This window comes from Lycorma delicatula, chromosome 2, assembly GCF_047948215.1.
Source record: "Lycorma delicatula isolate Av1 chromosome 2, ASM4794821v1, whole genome shotgun sequence".
Taxonomy (NCBI): Eukaryota; Metazoa; Arthropoda; class Insecta; order Hemiptera; family Fulgoridae; genus Lycorma; species Lycorma delicatula.
In genome coordinates this window covers 129,535,517-129,560,447 of record NC_134456.1, presented here as the reverse complement: position 1 = coordinate 129,560,447, position 24,931 = coordinate 129,535,517, and positions in this window count along the sequence as shown.

The following is a 24,931-nucleotide window of genomic DNA, read 5'->3' as shown; positions in this document are numbered from 1 at the left end:
AAATAAGCCAGTTTTTTCAGATTCATAAGCTAGAATCGGTTATATTATATATATATATATATATATATATATATATATATATATATATATATATATATATATATTATATATATATATTCTTTCCATACTAATCTCCTCGTACAAATTATCACCAAGGTTTAAAGTTAGCTATAGTATTAAAGTTAACTATAATCCTACACATTTATAGTAAAAATACTGGAGTGTAAGCCACCTTTCTTGAAAACATTCTGGTTTTTTTACCGATTATCATAGCCCTACACGGTTGAGTTTTAATTTCAATACTCCTCACGAGACATATTCCGTATCGACCATATTATTTCCACGAAAGAGTATATATATATCATCTGCCAAAAAAAATTATTCCACAATTTTTTCGAAACCTTATTTTATTAACTACTTTCTTTTAGAAAGGTAGTTAAATATGAAAGGTTAACAACCAACATATTCTTCATGTCGGTGGATCTCCTAAAAGGTTCTGATTGCGACAGTGTTATTTAAACCGTGGTTTAAATAACTTGAATTTTGTCTGATTTTATTGCTCGTATATTATAAATTTTTCTTTAGTTCACTACTGCAATTTTGGCTACTGATAAATCGATTATTAATACGATATATCGATTAGCACAATTTTAATCACAACAAAAGTACCAGAGATAATTAGTTTTTAATAAATTTAAACTTCCAAACAACTATTGCAATGTCATCTTTAAACTTAAATAGTCTTGACAAAAAGAGTCTACTCCGGAGCCTTTTATCATTTTTTTTTTTATTAATAAAATAAAAAGGTTTAAGATAAATGAATACGATCCCCTTGAGTAACGCATAAGGCATAAGGATACAGTATACAAGTGTATTACTCAAGAATTTGCGAAATGTAGGCACGGTGAAGGGTTGAGAGTTAGTGCCCAAGGTGTTAGATAACACTGATCGATGCGAAAAGAAGGCTATACTTCGCCCCTATCCATCAACAGTTTCTTGTGCCCGGTATACAAGTATACGAATAGCCTATCTACCCGCCTAGATGCGGCTCGCCTTTCTTTTCCTTGAACAACAAACTAAACTTTTACTTTTATTCCTATACTAAACTTACTTTGTTTTAATGTTTATCTTATCTTAACCGAAATCAAAATTCAAACAATGCTAGACAGTATTTATTTTCTTCGATAAAATATTCATCCTAACGACGCAATTCGTAGGTATAAATTAAATTATCAGAGAACAGAATAAAAATAAGAGATTTCATAATTCACAGTTTAAATTAATAGAAAATTTAGGACAAATTAATTAAATTTAAAATGAGATATCAATTAACTTTTTAATAGTCAATAAATTAATATAGCGACATAAGAGATTTGAAGAAATTAAATTAGTAATTCCCAAATATTTTACTGATATCCTTATAAAGTAAAAATTTTTTTAGAGACGAGATAAGTCTAGGAAATGAGAAAAATAATTATTAATTCACCTGTAATAAAAAATAAAAAAAATAAATAAATTGCACAAATGTCATCATCATCATATGTTAAAAGTATAAAGTAAACATTTATTGTGATATACAAATATTTATTTGTGATCTACTATAACCAAATGTATAAATAATGATCACGAAGAGACCTCAAATTCTATACATAAACTAAATAAATGTCAATATACATTTTTAGAAATGAAAATAGATTTTATTTTTTATTTTTATAAGTTATATTTTATAATAAAGAGAAGCTCTGAAATAAAGTTTACTTGAAAGCTAATTTTTTGAAAAAATTATTGAAAATTAAGTAGTTTTTTGTGGTTTATTATTTAAATTATCAAAACGAATGTATCAGGTACAATTGAAACGATGATTGGTGACCTAACATTAGACACCAATCACTTCCGAAAATAGAAAAAACCATTCCCCAAGAATACCAAGATGCCATGGCAGGCTTTCGCAGAAAAATGAGAAACTGCATCGCTTTACTTTTTTCACCGAGAGAAATATAGACTGCAGTTGGATATCAGTGCGCAAAATTTATTGTGATGGGGTGATAATCAACCCTACAAGAAATGATACCCTCACTATGTTCATTACAGGGCGTCAGGGCGTTTGAATACCGAGCATCATTATTTTTATTAAAATAATTCTGGCTAAAGTTTACCGATGCTTTACTTGTATCACAGACTTAACAGCACTATGGTGGAGTTATGTAAAGTAACAAATTCATATACATTTTCTGTTGGAAATAATGCATGTCATTTACTTTTATAACAACCAGAACAGTTTGAGGCTGTATAACAGTTGTCAATAGATAATAATGAATTTTATAGTTTGAGACTCTGTAACAGTTAAATGAAGGATAATGATTTTTGTTGCGTGTGAAAAAATTGTATGCCTGACCATGACTCGAACCCGGAACCTCCGGATGAAAGGCAGAATCTCTGGAGATAAGCTTTACTGAAAATATAAAATTACATACTTAAATTATATAACACGTATATAAAATTAATAATTCATAATAACAGGTGAAACTAGAAGCTTCTGATGAGGGAATAATGTAACAACGCATATGTAAAATAAACTTAATGATAGCCATTAACGCGTGCTAAATAACTTACGATGTGAGACTTGGCGACTGTCGCAAATTTCGCAAGAGTGCAATAATGACCATTAAAGAGAGTTACTTACCGTACTTTTTCTATGGCTGAGAGAATATTTGGATTATTGATTTAAATCAATGAAAGAGTACGTTTTTACGGAATAATTTTTAATTTAAAAAAATATATATATTAAACAATACATTTCTGTGGGAGTAGGTTTTAAGTTCTGAATTTCTTTAATATCGATTAGTTTAAAGACATTTCTTCTTCAATATCCGACATAATTAACATTAATTAATTTTTTTAGTGTAATATAGAAACTTAAGTTACATTGGTGTACTTTCAAATTAGCCTCTGTTTGCTAACTATTAAATCGGTTTAAAATCAAAGTAAAAAAAAAAAGCTGATACATTAAACAATACTCGCTTCTGATTGGTCCGTGGTTGAAAAGAGTAGGCTTTTGATTGGTTAAACACCAGTATCATAATGCATAATAATACTGTTAGGTAAGCTCACTAGGAGCTATTAGATTATTGGTCGCTAAACTGTTTTTGAGGCACAGTAGCAGTTTTTGGCACGGACATTTGGTCATATGCTCTAGGGCGACCCAATAGGGTGGTGGCGGGAGAAATGCCAGTTAATCAACACCTTCACCCTTTAAAAAAAAAAAAAACAGTAGGCTTTTGATTGGTTGAACACCAGTATCATAATGACCCTAATTATGATACAGATTCCAGCCGCGTAATTCAAACGTTATAATATAGCCGTAGAAAAAATATTTTAATTTAAATTAGACGCTCAACTTCAAATACATCCTTCGCTTTTGCCAATCAGTGTCTTAGGTCATCAAGTTCTCCGCATGGGGGATAGTGCTCAATTTGGGAATTTTTGCATTAAATCAGTAAAGTTAAATTAAAATTTAGTAGGAAAATTATAAATGACAAAAAAATTCATTCTTTGTTTAACATTATACCAAGAAAGTGATATAATTATAATAATAATCTATTTAAATATATGTAACAGAAATATTATAAAGGTAAACTTACAAAAAAAATGTAGGCTAAATACAAGTAATTTATCTAGAAGTAAATTTATTCACAAGGCTTTCATCGGTTACGTAATTCATATTGAAAAATAAATAACAAGAAATTTTAGAGTAAATTAGAGGAAATTTTTGTTTTATGCAATGAAAGTTTACGAATAAAAAAATTTAAACGATGAATATTAATTTTATTAAGAGAAATTACGATTTCCTGTAAGTGATGAAAAATAAAGAGAAAAATAAAACTAACAAGTCGTCTACCGCGTTGCTATATTAAATGTATATATAGAAATGTAAAATTAAATTCTGAATTATTTACAATATTAGGTATCGATATTTGTACCGTGATATCGCAATCAGCAAAACCATTGTAGGGGGAGGTACATCCTCCTATCTCATTCCCTAACGTTTATGCCGGCAGGTTCGACCATTTTCCACCACGTTATGGTATGCATGATATGTGTTCTGTGAATGTAGGCCCGGAGGACAAAACAAACAGATATTCAATTAACATACTCTGCTATCATATCCTATCGAGTGCAGGGTTCTCCGATAACTCGTGAACCACCGCCTCTTAGTATCAGGGAACAACCGATATAGGGCGAGCAGAACACAACTCCCTGCTCCGCCGTCGTCATATCCCACCTAACACCCTAACATCTGGCTAATAATCTTTGAATAAATGAGAACATTCCCCTACCCGCTCCACAAAACCACACTACTTGAAGTTAATAGTCACCGACTACTCTTCTTTATGTAGATGACGTAATATCTTCAATAATATATAAATACGGTACAGAGTACGTCTATCGTATTTATCATACGTAAACTTTAATCCAACCCGATCGTTTTTATTTTTTATTTCTCCTCCTCTTCAACTTACTACAAGTTGAAAATTGTGTTTATTATTTTAAATTATAAAATTTCTCTCCCAGTTTCTTAGGATATTAATTCCTAATAAAAGTAAACAAACAGAAAAACAGACCAGAATATCCGGGAATAAAATTATTTCTTAGAAGCCTAAAAGAAAGATCACCCACCGAAGATTAATTATATAAAATTTCCAGTATAAAAATAATTTAAAATAAAAGCATAAATAAAGATTGTTATCCGATGTAGTGACCTGTTAAGTACAACAAAAAATTTTCAAGATTATAAATCATAAAATATAACAGTAACGCATCAGCGGAATTAAGTGAAAGCGAGAAAATTATTTTCTACAGTACAACTGACTTACTTGGACAGAAAATTGATTTTAAGAATGAATTACAAAAGAAATGAAGAAAGAGAAAATTTTAAATGAAGTAATGAAAAATCTAATGACAACAAAGTTTAGAAAACAAAAGCATAAAAAATCTAATTAATAAATGAACTAATAAAGATATCTTATATCATTAAGTATTAAAAGTGTACGTTTACATCTTAAAACAACAGCAACATAAACAGTTTTTACCTAAATAAAATCATATTTGTTTGTTACTATGTAGGATACATAAAAGTAAAAATATATAAGGATATAAAAATAAAAACATTTACGGTGAGTTGTGGATAAATATTTAATTTAAAATAAACTCCCATCATATTTATTCAGCTTCATTAAAAAAAATTTAACTTCACATAATTATACGCATTTATAATTTTCTTAATATAGTTAAAATGAAAATAAAATCCTACGTAACAAATCAACCTCAACAGAAAGATTTTAGTTTAAATACTCAAAATTAAATGATATGATACAATTTTAGATGGGAATAGCTTTTTTTTACGCACAGCTTAAAGGATTATTAATTTCTATTCTTCAAGAGCGTATTAAACAGTCAATTTTTGGCGTCTTCTTAAGTATACAAAGTGCATTTGGGAAAAGCACGTGATTTATGCCTCAGTTATACTCAACCAAATTTTACTTATAACACAGAATTTTAAATGCCATGTACACAAATTTCCCAGTTTTTTTTTTTGCTTAGATTGCAATTCTGGGTAGCGCTCTGCTCACTTAGTAATTACGTCTAATGATTCTCTCACTTTGTATCCAATTTGAGAGTATAATACAATTTTTTATCCATGCAGTACCAAGTGGTAAGGGGGCCAGTACCCGTGTGTGGGGCCAAAAATATATTTAAAAATAAATATTTGAATACTTCGTACTAATAAACGATTAAAAACGTAAGAAAATATGAAAGAATGGTGCAAAAAAATATTTTTATATTAGCCATGATAACTTGACGAGTGCACTTCGACCGTTTGTGTGTCTTTAAAATACTTCCATAAAAAAAAGAAGTTTTGAGCGATCCGCGCAGTTTATTGGTTACTCTATACAGTGTACGAATGTATGTGTAGCTTAACGGGGGAATAAGTACTAGAATTCACTTCTGTAGAAATTCTTGTAGATCGATTTTGATTTCGTATTTGAATACATTTTTGGAACTTAATCAGTATGAAGCCCCTGCGATCGAGTTGTCTAATATCTCCAGATTGTAAACCAGTACTTACCCAGTAGCCTGATCAGAAATTGATTTTTTTTTAAAATGATTATGTTACAAATTCATCCATTTGTTAAGAATATGTGTAGAATATAGTCAACATTAAACCTTTATCGACTTTTGTTAGCTTAAAAATCTTGTTAAAATTATAATACAAAAACAGACTAGCTAATGAATTCAGCTAAGGTTTATGATTATATCAACAAATATCTTTAACACAATCTACCCTGCAACTGAGCTGAAATCCTACTGTCATAAATATATTATTTATTTAGTTAATGATTGCCAGCAGTTTGATATCTTCCCTGCGATCAAAATAACTACTTGGCTTCTAATACTAGGTCAAAACAACTCGCATGCGTTGTTTTGTTGTGCGGTATACACTGCAATCCAGGTTTACTACGCTGTAGCGACATAAAGTCAGACTCATTTTATAGAAATATCAACTACACTCCAAGAACAAGAAACGACCATCATTTTAATCATTTTACATATCCTTATCACAAGGTCGTAATAATTCAATTAAAACCGAAAAATAAATGCCAAGATAAAACGTCTGACACCCATATATTCCTGTGGATAGCAAAATAAATATTGAATTATTAATTAATAAAACATTTTTTAGCAACAATTTACACTAATCTCAAAGTGTGAAAAATATTTATTTTATGATCTAAATAAAATAACTAAATAGATGGGCAAGAATTAATTTTTTTTTAAATTTAAACATAATAATGTACTAAAAACGACCTACCTGTAAATTAATTACCTCTCTAAAATAATAATCATTTTCATTTCCTTAAAAAACTATTTATTTCCTTTCCTTACATATCTGTTCTAAAATAGAAGCTTGTAACCTGTGATTGCATATAGTAATAAAACATTTTCGCCTATTCACTTATTACTAATTACAGGAAATAATAAAAACGGTTGATATATTTTTTGATATAATAATGAAAAAGAAAATAGAACAAGTAAACAAACGTATTTATTTTTTTTCCAATAGAATAAATGTATAATTTAAAAGAAATCGTTCAATTAAAAATTATTTTAAAAACAACTTAAGACGTGCTGTTGGCGCTGGAAGACATAAAATCACTAAGCTTAGACGATGACAAGTTTTGACTAGCCATAAACAAAGAGAGGGAAAAATCAATTGACTAAATGAATAAAAATTAATGGCTTCCCGTTGACAACAGCTCTATTTTTTTATTATTTTCAAACGACCAAAAGCTGTCACTTCATGATGTCGTAAATGTATACCTAATAAATTCATCTACGATGAAAACACGACCGCCGTCACTCAAAATAACCTTAGAAAAAAAGTTAAATATTTGCAAATTAAAATAAATAAAAAGGTTGTAGGCTGTTGTTTTATTTATTATTATTTTTTTTTTTTTACTAAAAGAATAGCTACAGAAATAGTTGATAGAATAAAGGATCTGCACGAAAAGAATGCAAATTTATGGGCTCCATTCTGACGGAAGCTTCCGTCTTTCTATCGCACTATTATTTGGAAAAAGAAGCAATACATCGTATAAGGATTTCGCATCAATAACTTCGGCAATTTTAAAATCGCAGAATACAGAAATAAATAACTTAAACCTTATTACAGTATTCTACAATAAAAAATAAAAACACTTTTAGAATTTGAACAAAAATTATAGCCTATCTTATAACATTTTTCAGAATTGTTCATTTATAATTAATGTTTTGGAATGAATTAAGAAAGAATTTATATAGCTTGTATTGATTTTAACTGTATACGATTACGGAAAGAAACAATATGTAATTTCTATTCGATGATAAACAACTTTTGAAAACAATCCAATTACAAAAGTTTCTCTAAATATTTTTCATAAAACTCATTCATATTTTACGAATCGAATAGAATAAAAACATAAAGCACAACAAATGTTATAATTGGAAATATAAATTTAACTCAAATTCCATTATTTTTAACATGGCTTTTACTTTCAAAATTATTAATAAAATCTAAAATTATTCGTGAATCAAATAACAGTAGTCAATAGCAGAAGACCAAGTTCACCTTCAGAAGAAAATTAATAAACAAAAAAACGTTGAACCGATTTAAAAAAAAATTATTTTAATAAATATTTTTAAAATATTCTTTACATTGCGGCTTTTTGAAGTCAGTAGCAAATAACAAACTAACGGCAAACCCTACACTATAGTAAGTGCATGCATCATTTTTTCATCTCGATTTTATTTTATTTACGTTTATGTTATAATTTTTAATTTTATTTACCGTTTTACTTTACTGTTTATTTATTTAACAGGTTATCAATTAAAAACGGTTAAATATAAAAAAAACCTTTCCAAATGAGGTCACAAAAAAAGTAAAAGGTAGATGAGAATCTTGATAAAAAATAAGGAAATCAACGAAGACAAACGATGTAAAGAAATAATTAACCTAACGTGAGCATAGCTCTCCAAAAATGAAAAAAAAAAATGAATTTATTCATCTTAAGTTTTCAGACTAATTTTCTTGAATTTTCATGCCAAAATACTTGAACGTCAAAATGTGGCTGACTATATTGTTAATAAAGGCTATACATCGCTTTGCAATAACAACAATTTAATACTAACAGCAATAAAAAACATAATAGTTTTTTTATAAAATAATCTTTTAGTTACGTTATCTTTGAAAAAAATTACTAAATAACCAACAGAGGACCTTCCTCTGTACAAAATGAGAATCGTCGAAATCGGTCGAGTTTTTCAAATATAAGGTTTGAATATACGTAAAAAAAAAAATTCAGTTGAACAGGATTTGTTTTTCCTCATTGAAGTCGAATGCATAAAATAAATAATTGCGATAAAGCTTTTTAACATAGATTTAATGGAAGACGGTTGTAGCACTTAGAAAATTATTCACATAGTTAAATATCTTCAAAACTAATTATAGAAATTTTAACTTTATTAGATTGAATACTAAATCATATTATTCCGGTAAATAATTAAAATAAAACTAATTTTGTATTCTACACCACAATATATCTGAAATCTTGTGACGATTCAGCATAAATAAAAACTGTTGTAGTAATCTAAAAAATAATTAGTGAAACATGAATGATATTACTAAACAATTTAAAAAATTGAAACAAATTACTCAGTAAATTCCTACGGACAAAAATTTATCATTAATTATTTGGATAATACTAATGGCTAGTTATTCAGATCTAATAATACACTGTACATTATTTAAATTGCAATTTATATTAAAAAAAAATAAATTGATGCGAGTACTTGCTTTTATAATAAATATAATTGCTTTAATCTTCAGAAACTTTCTTTTTCTCTTTGGCCTCCGGTAATTACCTTTCAGATAATACTTCAGAGGATAAATGAGGATGGTATGTATGAGTGTAGTCTTGTAGTCTCAGTTCGACCATTCCTGAGATGTGTGGTTAATTGAAACCCAACCACCAAAAGAACACCTGTATCCACGATCTAGTATTCAAATTCAAGTAAAAATAACCAACTTTACTAGGACTTGAACGCTGGAACTCTCGACTTCCAAATCAGCTGAAATGGAAAGACGCGTTCACCACTAGACTAACCCGGTGGATTTAATCTTCAGAAACTAAAACGTATATAAATCTATAGAAAAAAAATCGGTGAAGTGAAACGTTATGACCAAAACAAAAGTCAGTCGTTAAAAATATAAACTGTATACTTCTTTTTCTTGTTTAGCCTCCGGTAACTACCGTTCAGATAATACTTCAGAGGATGAATGAGGATGATATGTATGAGTGTAAATGAAGTGTAGTCTTGTACAGTCTCAGTTCGACCATTCCTGAGATGTGCGGTTAATTGAAATCCAACCACCACCAAAGAACACCGGTATCCACGATCTAGTATTCAAATCCGTGTAAAAATAACTATCCTTACTAGGACTCGAACGCTGGAACACTCGACTTCCAAATCAACTGATTTGGGAAGACGCGTTTACCAATAGACCAACCCGGTGGGTTATAAACTGCATACTAAATTTATTTTTCTTAACAAAAGTTGTCTAATTATTTACAACATAAATTTATGGCAGTAAGGAATTTTTATAATAAAATGAAAGATACTGATAGTCAATGACGCAATTAGAAACAACGTACAAATTGAGAGTGAAATCTGTAACAAATTAAAAAAGCCTATCAAATATAAATAAGAAATCTAACGGAATTATTAGAAAGTTGATTAAAATATACGGTATAATTTAGTTACAGGTATCGGTAAATTACTTTTAGTAGTTATATACTTTATTGGCAATATTATAGTTACATTTATTTTTAATTCAAAAGAACAAAAAAATCAGTGTAATTATTTATTTCTTTAAAGATACACAATCCAAAATAAAAATCCAATGTGAGGAGTAAGTAATGTAATTAGACATAAAATATTACAAAACGAAAGCGGTTACTCCTTAAAAAAACCTCTTCATGAAAAACTATAAAATTCACACTTTTTTGTGAACTGTAACTTATACAAATATTATTTTTTAAACAAAATATTACATTACCAGTTGGTATTACGTTATAGAATAAGATAATAATATTTAAGAACATCATATTACATTAGATAGTCTAACACTGTATGGCTTCTTAATAAACAATCACTAACGGTAAACTAATATAAAAAATGTTAAAGCAAAATAAAAACCAGATATGCTAAAGATATTCAACACTAGAAAATTTATCTTCCTAAACACAAGAATGAATTTTTGAATTGTAATATTTTATGATAAATCTCAGAAAATATGAGTCGATAAAAAAGCTGACAACACAGTTGTAGGACTTTCCCGCCACACAGTTTCTTTCGATGCACGGCTTACGCACACATACAAACAAACACAACTTAACATATTTATCATTTTATTTAAATATAATATTTATTGTATATTTAATTCAATGATTCTAACTAAAGCGCGCGCGCATACCGTATTTCATTCGCGCGGGTGTGGCGGTACTAGCGGCCACTTTAAATATTTTTTACAGTTTAAATATTATTCGTTTATTTAATTCTACCGCTCACCTGTGACGTTACAACATAACAGACTACTATAGCACTTTATTCTATATGGATTTGAATACTAGATTATGAACACCGGTGTACTTGGTGGATGGGTTTCAATTAACCACATATCTCAGGAATGGCCGACCTAAGAATGTGCAAGAGTACGTTTCATCTAGATTCATCCTATGAAGTAATATCTTACGGGAGTTCTGGAGGCTAAATAGAGATAGAGAAAGAATATTACAGCAGCTGTACTTCAGTGCTACACTAGCGCTCATTGTGGTGAGAGGATGAACTAATGACACACTATACACACTAGTTTATTTGGAGCATTTTTTGGTGTGGGGGTGCGATTTTGCAAAAAAATGTTTTTTTGGAAATATTTTTTATTTGTTAACAAGTGTGCCTAAGAGAAATAAGACCTTAATTAGGCAAAAGGTCTAATTAAGGTGAATAGTAAAGAGGTAATAATTTAGGTCTAATTAAGGTGATATCGAGACTGAGGGAGTACTTGCTCTACAGCCTCACCTCCTTGACCTTTTAAGTTGAAAATTTAATGGAATCAATGCCCCGTATATAGAAGTAATCTGCCCAAGTTTGTTCAAAATCAGTGTAGTTCTGGAGGTATAAGGTTACTAAGGGTGTGACACCTAATATCGAATACACGTACATACGAACATCCGGAAAATTTCCATACGTGTCAAAACGTAAAGATCCGGTGAAAACCGCATATGCCCAAATAAAACTATAAAAACGGGAAAGTAAAACTATTTTGCTAATCTTATAATACTGTAAATACAACATACGAATAAATTTTAAGGACGTTTTCGTTGATCGTCTTAAATTCATTTCTTTTGATAATATTAAATGCTCTTAAAATAGAAACCAAAACCAAGCCCTACGGTACATCAACAAATTCCAAGGTTTTTTTTTCTGAACTAACATAACTTGATTCCTTAACAACAGGATAAACATTCCATGCTATTATTTGAATAATTGAGTATATCTATTTTTTTGAGCACATTCTTTTTTTTGAGGAAGAAAAGATTCAGGAAATAAAATAAAACCACCCTTGAATTTGTTTTGAACAAATACATATTTTTTTCTTGTGTTATCCACTTTCTTTTTTCCTCTGTAAAAATAGAAACTTAAAAATCATAAAAACAACTTCTTACTTTCTAAAGGCTATTAATAAAAATTTCACGCTTCAAAAGTGCTATCAATTTCTGCTATTAGATAACTTTTCCTTTTAGAAAAAATTATTTATTTCATGATGAAAATAAAAAAATTAAATTATAAAATTATTATAAATATTTAACTGGAGATAACATAACTATTATTATGAAAAAAAAAAAAAAATATGAAAAATAAAGTAAGTTTTTTGGATTTCTATAACAAGAAAAAAATTAAGGAATTGTTAAGAGGGAAACGACCTCTTCGGAAATTCGTATTTTTTTAAGTTGACATAATGCAAAAAAAAATCAACAGGAAACAAATAAATCACCTACACACATCTTTACAAACGCTGCAGTTTCATTCAGTATGACAAATAGACAGGAAATCGAGAAGTACTTATCATTCAGCAAATACTATGCACGTAGGCAATGACCAACAAAAATGTTTAAGTACACGTAATTTTTCGAAGGAAGTCACACGAACCCTCACTTCCTTTTTAATTTATTCTCGATCAGATTAAATACCACTATGTAAACATAAAATTTTTATGTAAAAGACAAATAAAGAACAGCAATAAACTCATTCATTCAAATTATAAGAAAACAATAAATACCGTATAATTCGAAATATATGTAGGCCTACTAAGATAAACCAACCCACGCATGAACATCTGATTAAATCACATAAACTTATTTGATGAATAATGTTTTTGTGTAAGATCGCAATACTGAATAAACTAATTAAAAGTATTAACCCAATTAATCAATTATTACATAACTAGAAATTTATTATAATTGTGTATAATAACACACATTTGTTACCTACATATATTAATTATATTTAAGCCTATATATATTAATTTGCAACTTTTTCCATAAAACATAACAAAATAAGTAACATTTGTCGTTGAGACTAGATGTTTCGTCCACAAGGAGTAGTCAAATAGTAATTCTAAAATTAGAAATGAAATTAAGTTTTAACAAAAAGTATAACTCAAGTACAAAAAGTAATTATTTAGTTTACAGTACTTATTAATTTCACCTAACGTATACGGGAATGTACACTATGTAGATAAAATAGATTACTTCAGATAATTTCTAGAATTTTCTTAATTCTACGCAATCATTTTCGTTATTGGTTTGCATGACATTCCTTCCGCCACTATCCCATTCGGTCGCCCTAAAGTATAAGACCGAATGACTAAGCCACAAACGGCTACTGAGCCTCGAAACAGTTAAGCGACCAGTCCTAACTAGCTTCTGGAGCTAACCCAATTACGTGAGCGAACTAAGCGTGGTGCCACACACTACTCGTTTTGTCCCACCGCAAAAAAAAAAATGGGAAGGCACACTCCGTCAACTAATAAAATATATGACACTCAATAAATGAATTTGCATCGTCAAGACAGCAATTCGCCGCCACGCCTAGGTCTCTGAATGCCAGCAAGTACCTGTCCACCATATTAAAGCGCTTGGAGCTTTATTGGCTAGTGGCCAGCCATCACTGTCGGGTAGCTTCCCACAGGAGCACGGTAGGAGTCATTTTTCCCCGAAAAACTACTGATGCCGATTGAACAACGCAACGGCATCAAGGAACACCCACACGGTCCGACAATGAGGCTCTCGCCACATTGACTCGCCGCTTATGAGTGGCCAATTTTCCCCTTGAACTCTAAGTTCCAGGTTGACCTGAATTCTGCCCAAGAGCTGGGCAGTCGAACATCATATGTTCGTTCGACTGGACCTTCCCGCAGACGCACAGCTCAATCAGCTGCCAGGCGGAACCGAAACAAATATTGGCTCCAAGTTCGCGTGGTTGGAGAGCACCTGGCCACCGGTTGCCCTTAAAAACAAATGACTAACCGTTCATTATATATCAACTACTAATCAAAGAATTGGTTCATATGGCCTTTTCTGACTTTAAATTTGGTCAGGTTATGATTCTACGATTACGTGGCCGTCCAGTGTGCTCACTAGTAAAATATCGTGAAATTAGTCTATATAATACTATTTTCCATTACGTTAGGGAATTCTATCCAATCATGACGATTTTCATTTTTCTATCATACATAATTACATATTCTATACTTTTTAAATCCTTTTAACACAACATGATGAAATAAATTATTTGATCCCATTTATAACGCGGCAAAGGAAATTTAAATATAATTATTTACAGATCCGAAAATTGTAGTTTGTGATTATCACAGAAATTAATTAAATCATATCTATTTACACATTTTACGTTGTTTTAAACGTAACGTAAAGAATGAGTAATGTAGAGTCTTTCGTTAACTCTACGCTTCATTTAATACCTTAGAAACATTATTTGGATAAAAGAAGAACGATCGAAATTACTTGAATTTAATTACCTACAGCAGGAAAATATTACGAAATTCCTTTCAAATTCCTTTTAACTAAAAGAGATATGTATAAAAACACTCTCTACTTCTCCACTGTCTCTCACTCTTTCTCCCTAACTCTACCTCGCGCGCGCCCGCATCTCATATGCAGCATTCCAGCACCCATATACAAGAACACATCACTCATTACTTAAATCAAATGATTGTTTTAAGTCAAGTTTGATTCAAACTTACTTGTTAAACAAACCGTCAATTAATAGGTGTTCATTCATAATCATGAAGAGAGTAATTAGTTATTTCAAACACACAAACACACAGTCACAGTCATCTGAGAATTTAAGGGAGGAAAAGGAGTGAACTACACGTATCTACATCTTGTATAAAAAAAAATGCTAAAGAAGTTGTTCACTATAAACTGCATGCAGCATTTAACCCTATAAGATAAAGTTTACTGAACTACTGCAATTACATTTTACAACTAAATCCGTTAAATTTTTATTTGTTTTGTTAATCATGCAATAAAACACAAAAATACCATTAGATCTCTCAGTTATAGTGAGATTAAAATCTCACTTTAAAAAAACCCAAAACATAAAAAAAAAGACTTAGGACATAATACTGAATAAGCTGTATGACATGGCCATGAAGAAATGGACCTTAACATTTCGTTATTCAGTACATTTCTGTTCAACGACAACTTGTGAAAGCTGGAACTGTTTCATCTAGAGAATCTCACAGAATTATTTGTTAAAACTTGAAAACCATAAGCTCATATTTATTGATTGAGGTTTAGGCTGCTTGCATTGGCCTGGATTTTCAAAAGTAGCCATTTACACAAAAATAATATAATAGGAGCAATAAAGGAGTAGTTACACTTAATTTTGTAATTTAATATACCAAATATTACGTGAGCCGGGGCATTATAAATAATAAAATGCTAATATTTTAATAGATACTGCGTTATAAATTAAATAAGCAATTAAATAACAAAAATTCACATTAGCTAATCATATTAAAATTAAAAAAAAAAAAATTTAATTAAATAAATAGGTATTAACACTACAATTGGATATAATTTTTATACGCTAGAATTTTCAATATGAATAATATACCGGCAATCAGCTATAATAAAAACATGTACGAGCAAACAATAAAATTTAGAAAAAACCCCTATTTGCATTTTATGATCGAAATCAAGTGCGGCAGAGATGTAATTTAAAAACGACTGTCAGTTTTTAGTGTAACAAGCTCGAATCTTTATTTGTATAACTTTTATAGCGTTACCACTACAATTTTAAATAAAACAAAAAATACAAGTACTGCGGAGTAGGTATGAATGCGCACGCTAAATTACAACATTTTAACAACTATTTTTGTCTCTGTTCTTTTTAAGAGATGAAAACAAGATGGACCAGTTTAAAACAACACAACTATTACCAGTTCATTCACATAAAATAAACCAGTTAAACAAGATAATATTATATTTAATATTATAAAATATGTAACTGATGTATAATTATAGAGCTGAAACAAAACAAAGGCAAAATAAATAAAAGTATTTATTGTTAAGTGCAATTATATTACATTCTGTGATGAATGAAGTGATCATGAAAAAAGTTGCGAAAGGAAAGGATGATAAATTAGTATCTGCGTAATAAATAATAACTTATTTCAAATTTAACGATTTAAATGTCAACAGAAACCAATAAAATTGAGATATTGGAAACTTTTAGCGTTCCATGAGACATACTGGTTCGCTAGATGTACTGCATTATTTCGTTTCCTATAAAAAAAGATAGAATATGCATCTATTTCGTTAATAAATAATGGATTTAATAAGATACATATTTTAAGTATTTCTCCCTAACATTCATTATGATTATAGTTGTTTTATCGTAAAATAAATAAAAGGATTATACTTTTTACGGGAATTAAACATAATAAAAAAAAACTCACTATCCTTCCATTTAGTGTATTTATTTGTATAAATTTCTATTCACTAAGGGGATCGAAGAAACGACACAGGTATAACATCAATCTACATTACTACTGATAATACAGTATCATTCGAAAAAAATGAAACGTTTTTATTGTTTTAACCAAATATTTTCACCACAAATTTTAATGTCTAAAACCCTACAAGAAGTAAAATTGAAAATTAACAAGAAAATAAACGATGTTGATGGGAAAGAGAAAAAAATGTTGATGGAAAAGCTAATACAAAACGTAACAATACATTCTTGAACCGGCTTGAAAGTTTTTGGTGTTACGGAATGTCATGGTTTTAATGAAAATATATATATAGCAGATATTCATTAGAAAAAAATAGCACTAGCTAAAAGTCGTTCCAAAATAAAAAGAATAAACTAATATAATTAATCATTAAGCTTGGAGTTTAGGGAAATGATAGCAAAAGCACTTTATGTGAAAAGTGTTAACGTACGGATTTGAAACATGGAAAACATAAAGAAAGAAGCTTGATGCGATGGAAGTGAAGATCTGAAGGTAACTAAAGAGGAAATATGAATAGATAGAAAAGATAACGAATGTATTCTAGAAGAGGCGAATGATAACCTATCGCTTTTAAACTTGATTGGACAAGAAAGTTAAAATTGGTGGACATGTGGTGCGACATTATTATTACTAAAAAAATATATTTAAAGTAAAAAACTGGTATTACTTTCCCGCTACGCCGATCAAGTTATACAATTTATTTTTCTGGCGCAGCCAGAAACTTTTACAATTCAATCAGTTTAAGTTCTTTATGATAAATAAATATCTAACGATAAAATAATTCCTTTTTATTAAAAAAAAATATAACCAAAGTGAGTAATACCCTTTTTACATTTTTATGTAAAAACATTTATTTCTAATTTTAAGATAAATACTTAGATAAATAAATAGGAAAAACTGATTACTTCTATAATTGTGGAGGACTTGACGAAAGTTGAACGGTTTTGTGTTAGATTAGAAAAAAATTGAATCCAAATTTTAATGCTAACTTTACTGTTATATCAATATTTTAAAATATTTTTTAAAAAATTACAAAGTTTCAATCGCAAGAAACATATTTTATCCAGTTTACTTATCATTTATAGTCTCCTCTAAAAATCTCCAAATCATGTTATAATTTGATGGCATAAAAGACTTAAAAAACAATTTACTGCAACAATGGATAAGTATATTTTATGATGGTAAAATATTTCATGTATAATGACGATTTGAATCAATTCTATCTTAAAAAATGGATTTCAAAATGTTTATCTAAATTGTGTGTTAGAAATATTAAAACATTTCACAGAGTTCTATTATATGTCTTGGAAAAAACTGGAACAGGAAATTTATGATCAAAATAAAACATTCACATAAAATATTGAAAGAAATAATGTATTATAAATGTTTTTAAAAAGCTCAAAAATGTAAACTTTAATAGCAAGGAGAAAGAAAAAATACAAGGTACGAATGTGTTACAAAATATCAACCAAAAATGTTCAGTTAGCCAGATTCAGTTATTTCTTCATCTACAAATTAAAAAACAAAACATGTAATAGATTTTAATGTTATTGATTTTTTTTAAATTATTAAATATAAAATTACTTGTTTGATTACATCTAAATCTTTTAACTGTAATTTTTGAAGCATAGATGTTCAACAAAATAAAGCAATTAATACAATTTTTAACATTAATTCATTAGCTTAACAATTTCGAAGAACATATTTTCGACTTTTTGAAAATTTGGGGGTTCATAAATTAGAGGAATTTTTTTTAATAATTAAAATATTAACTAAAATTTATTTTAAATAAATTAAAATCAAAATTTAAAGAAAAATTTGGAAGCTAACCCACCAGAGGATGGATATTAAGCTATTTTGTAGAGTTTATTGTTTAACAAGATACTTTAGGAGGATTAAAGATTTGCAATAGAAAAAAAAAAATTAGTTTTTCATTTTGAAAGCTCCCATTCTTAAGGAGAAACATTCGGGTTAAATTAATTTTTAAGAAAATAATCCGTAAGTGGTGATGAATTTAAAAAGATAAGTTAATAAAATTGTTTAAAAAATACAGCCTTAATTCTAAGTTAATGAAATTGTAATTTTTTGGGAAGGGGCCGAACATTTTTGGCTATTTTTTTTTTTTTTAAGAAATATTAAAGAAAAAATAATTAAGATTTTTAGATATTAAATGCAATCAGTAACTTGAAAGGTAGAATTAATTTTTTTTAATAAACCTTTCTAATTAAAAAATACTTTTTGTTACCACAAATCATTGGAGTGGTATGAGGAAAAAATTTGTAGTGGTTTGAAGGCCTATCGATGCAAAAGATATAGATGAAAAAACTCCCATTAACTCCTTTTTGTGGAACAAGATGTAGCTAAAAAGTAATTTTTTAAAAAGGAGCAAGTATTAAATTAAAATGCTTGCTAATTTGTGATCTTGATAAAAAAAAATTCAAGTTTTATGAGAAGTACTTTTTACTAAAGTTCTGCTAAAGACATAATTTAATAAAGATTTAATTTAGTAAATTTTTGTTAAGTATTTCGACCAAAACATCCCCACCACTTTTACCAATTTTTGAAAATATGTAATACATTCTTTCTCCCTGAAAGTAATACCTTTCCACTAAGTTGGAAGAAAATCGGTCAACTGTCCAGAATTATAAGGCCGGATAAACACCAACATACATACGCACAAACGTTCGTCTGACAAAAATAGATTTTTCTGGTTTAGAAAGCATCGGAAAAGACTTTTTTCGCAGATTACTGATAATCTATTTAAATTAATTTTTTCCGTTAAACATTTTTTAATGTCTCCTTAAAGCACAGAACTTAAAAAAATACTAACTTTTAGATTTTATTTTAACCGATTTATATACTTTCTCGTTATAACTATAACTAAATATATTGCTATAGCCGGAAAAGTAATAGTGTAAAAGAAACCAAGGGGACGTTCCAGAACTGCATTCTTTAAGAACATAGAGAGGAAGATGTACTTCATGTCTTACAGAAGCTTGACGATGGCAACGATGGACACAGACTATGGCTACGTCGACAAGGAATCTACGAATAATTTTAAAGCGTAAAGTAATTAGTTTTCTAAATGATAATCTAAAAATAAACGTATATATTTTTAATATTTAAATATGCAAAACAAAATGAGCACTAATATATTATTTAAAAATTTTATATTTACTCCCGCGCGCAATAAAAGGGAAAAAAAATTAAAATTTAAATACATAAATAATAAATAAAAGTACTTTTTAAATAATACGTAATCAGTTAAATGCAGATTTAAGTTAAATGTGAGTGGTAAATAATTAGCCCGCTTCAATTCCGGGTACAACGTATATATGAAATACTAACCATGACAACTATTAAAAAATGTAGCATTTAATTACAGTGTCATTATTATTTGGAAAAAAACCTGTAGAAGCAGAAAAAACAACTTTTAAATTTATTAACGTGTGTAATTAAGTAAAATATGTTTTATTAATTCTACAACAAACTCATTCCATTCTATTATTAGATGTTAATTTAATTATTGAAAAAACATTAAGTTATCAATGAATGAATAGATTTATTTAAAAGAATAACTCGCGCCCATATTTCAAAATGTAAAAATAAAAACTCTGTCATCCATCAAAGAATTATATTATCATGACGTATTTTTTCGATGAGTTTGGAATTAAATAAATGGAGACAGTAAACTAGTATCCAATCACCGTTCTGTTATCCATGTGCTTTAATTTATTTCTAGAAGTGAAGAAAACTTTTAAAAAAGTACCATTTTTATTATCTTTAGTTTAACTTATAAAAATTTGTATCTAATGATAATAAGGAAGTGTTTAAATTACTATGGAGAGGAATGTTGAATGAAATTACTAAGGAACTAAAATACTGGAAAGTTTAAAAAATGACTACAGCAGGATTTTCTAAAAGTGCAAGTTATAAAAAAACTTCATCTTCATCTGGACTAGATTTCGCTCAATAATTACGAGCACATTTACGACTGCCTTGTGTTTTAATTGGGATTTTAAGATCTGCATTCTTTATATGACGTGTTCCAAGAGTATGAGTGATTTAAATCTGTTTGTGCATTTCGTTTTGAATAATTCGAGTTGCTAAAGTGTTTCAAGTTTGTGTCTTATGTTGTTTATACCCAAGCTTTTCATACTGACGAACGACTCGTTTCGTTTCTGCTCGTTTCGACTCGTGGGAAGAACTCAAAAAGAGTTCTTCCCACGAATTATTGAATTCACGAAGAGCAATATCTTCTTCATATTTTCTTTTTGAAGTAGATGGCTTACTTAAAGATGTAATATGAGAAAAATTTAAACTACCAGTAAATGACTACTGTGCAGGTTACGCAAGATAACACAACGGCTAGTTGTCAGAGCTGTTGGGCACCCATGTTACTGGCATCGTTTACAGAGTTACCTGGGGAAACTGTAAAACAACGAAAATATAACAATCCAAAGGAAATAAAACTGATAGATACCGGCGACTCGTAAGTGTTAACTTTATAATCAGTCGCAACTAAAGAATGTTTATATTAAATATAGTCTGAATACTCGTATATTCTGTTGAAAACAAAGTGACTGTAGAATACTAATTATAGTTTTGGTTTTGTTTTCAAATTATGGCAATTTTTTTTTTTTAATAAAGTTGACATACCAAAACCGTTTTCATTTCTATATCAACCGCAGGACACTCACCGTGACCTTTCGTGCCACAAGTGGCACGTGGGACGCGGGTTAGATATCTAAAGACAAACTATTTTAGTGAAATGATAATGTAATGCCATCTAAAATGCTGCTACTGCGAACAGTTGCTCGTAATACAAGGCGCCAACTGATCATTTTCCAGTGAAAATTACTGAAAATATCCGTACTAAAGCAAAATATTTAATTACAATTTTATTTAAACAATCACATCACATCACATCTGTAACGTAATTAAAATTTGTTGTTTATTACTACTAAAATTTCCCAACTCGGTATAAGCCTACCAATCGAACATACTACTACTTTTAATTTCTAGAAATATTTTTTCGTTATCAAAATACCTATTACTTGTACGGTGTTGATACTTTACCAGAAAGAAAATGGATAATAAAATAAAACTAATCTCGACTTATAGTCTTTATGAAGCACAAAAAAAAATTACTAGTATAGTGAACAACAATTAGAAATCAAGAATTATATTTAGTTATATTTCTTGTTTGCACATTGATTGTTACACACACGGTTTGCTAACCCAGGATGTGTTGTTAATTAAAACGAAATGACAAATGGTGGCCTGAACACGGATCCGAAAAATAGATAGCTTTAAATTTAACTTCAATTGATATGTCTCGATCTGTAAACAAACGCGTAACCTCGGCCCAACTCCGACATCTTTGACATTCATAAATATTAATATAACTATTTTGAGTTTCTTTAGACTGAAATATTATTAAATAACTGTTCCACACAGTTAGGTATTTCAAACGATAAAAACTATGTTGAAGTACATACAGTTTTTCATACTAGTTACTATTCATAAAGTTAATCCAATTTTTCAACCGCAGAAGCTCTCAGTAAGTCTATCTGACAAATCTAATTTAATTTTAAAAAATATATTTAACTGAAGTTTAAAAATATTAGAGTGAAATATGTTTAGGTTAATCAAATTTTCATTACTTTTCTGCTGAAGGTAAAATAATTGTAAATCCAGGAGGATAAAAGTTTCATCCAAGAAAACAATTTTGTTTAAAAATTGTAAAAGGAAAGTTTAGATAAATGTTTATTCTAAAAATAAAAAGAAGCACATTAATATATAATTTGTCTAAAGGTATTACGAATATTAAAAAGAAAACAAAAAGAAAATAATACCATAATTTATACAATCAATCATAATACGTAAATTAAAGGGCTTTAATAAATTCGTTTACTTCCGCATACCTATAATGCATATATAATTTCGATGTTCTCACAGAATAAAAATTTGGTTAATGATAAAAACGCTGAATTAGAACAAATAGTGTCTAGAGATATATTTTCTATCCTTCACTTAACATTTAGCAGCAGTGTAATGCTATACGAAAATTTAGTTATTTACTGAAATAAAGTAAGATTTGATACAAGTTAACGAGTAATTTTATTATATTTATATTTTATTACAATTAACGAGTATAACCAACCGGCCTTTGATTAGGTATGGTTGCCTGGCTTGCTCTAAAAATAAAACTTCCTAAACCCTACTACCTTGTATTACGGAATTATCTTGAGGGGCGTTTCTCTCAGGTCAGATGTAATGATGAGCTATCGAAATCCTTCCAGCCCTGGAAGACTTCATCGTCGCCACATCTGCCGATGACACTGCTATCCTTGCCGTTAACGAAGACCTTGGCCTACCCTCGCGGGAGCCGTAAATGGTATTAGACCTTGTCTGCACGTGGCAGAAAAACGGAAGATTAAAGTTGAAAAATCAGACCATGTCACATTCGCCATGCGAATGAGTGACTGTCCCAGTGTGTATATGGATGGTATCTTGATTCCACAAACTGTGCTGTTCGGTTGTGCGGAGTGTGCTGTGAGCTACCTAGGACTTCACCTAGATCGGCGTTTGATCTGGAAGTGTCACATGAGGATGAAAAGAAAACAACTAAACGCGAAGTATAGTATAGGGAACTGCATTGGCTGCTACGGAGAAACTCACGCCTTACTTTGTCCAATAAAGTACTCATTTACAAGGTTATCCTACCACCAATCTGGACTTATGGCGTGGATCGGTGGGGAACAGCGAGTAGTAATAACATAGATATGTTATTTGGAAGCACAACGCTTCCAAAACAAAGTAAGAAGAACAATTGCAGAGGCACCATGGTTCACAGGGAATGATGAAATTCATGAATATCTAGAGCTTTGGATGGTTCGTGAGGCTGTGAGGCAGCGCAATTAAATACCTGGAACGACTTGAAAATCACGTCAACCACTTAGCAATCAATCTGCTTGGTAACAGCAGGGACGTCCGAAGGTTGAAACATCTCCATGTGCTTGACTTAAGGGCTACTGCATGACAGTTGGAAAATTACAACGTCAAATCTAGTAATATTATTCTTGTTTGAGTATTATTTTTCTTAGGTTTGACTATTTATTTGCTTATTGGTTTTTTTTATTTATTAATATTTTGTTGTTATGGACTATGAAGTGTTGGCAGAAACATTTTTTCTTTAAGATTACCGATAAGTATTATTAAGAATTGCTTATTATGGGAATTCCTTAAGAACCGCTTATCAGGTGCTTTTATCAAGCGACTTACTTATGATTCCACTTAAGGAGCTGATTGTTAATATACTGGTTGTAGAAAAAAAAAATTGACAAATATTTTATAACAAGTTAACGAGAATTAAAAAATCTTTAAACATTTAAATTCGTTGCGCTAAATGTTTTATCAATGAATCCTTTACACGTAAAAGGAAATATCAAACACAGTTATATTATTTTAACAGGCAATTATGAACGTAGCAGTTGAAAACTCTTATTCTGAAAACGAAATTTATCACACAAAAATTTGATGAGGCAAAAAACGAGGATGAAATTTTGCTTACTGTCTTAAATCATTTAAACAATTTCCGTTAAAATACAATTAATTTTTAATCACTTTTCTTTTTATTAATATTAAAGAAAATTATTTGAGGAAAACAACTTTACTTGAATGTCATTTAAATACATAAATAAAAAAATTAAATATGAAAAACGAATAATAATTTCATAAAATTAAAAAAGAATTGCAAGTAAACAAAATTAGATTTATTTGGAAGGAGCCATAACGGTTCATAATAAAAAATTTTGTTTAGAGGAAAAAGTAATTTTATACAAGAGAGATAATGATATCATATCTTATTAATAAAGGATCAAAGTAGGCTTTTGCAAATGGAAATGAGTTTTATATAAAGTGAAAAAGGTGATGACGGTAGTGGTGGATTTAAAGGGGCTTGCTTTGTAAAATGAATAAAAAGACATCTTTTTCAAGTATCCGCCCACAACTCTATCCGGAAAAGAGAAACTCTCCTTCTTTTCTGTCTCTTTTTTTGGTCCTACGACTGTACACAGGAATTCTTAGTCCTTACTATACTTGTGATTTACTTTATTTAATAACAAGTTCTTACCTAAATGCAAATAATTTTCAATCTAATGAATTTTCTTAAAAGTAATTCACAAGATTTAATTGAATATGGAAATTAATTCTCCTGTATAACCTGCA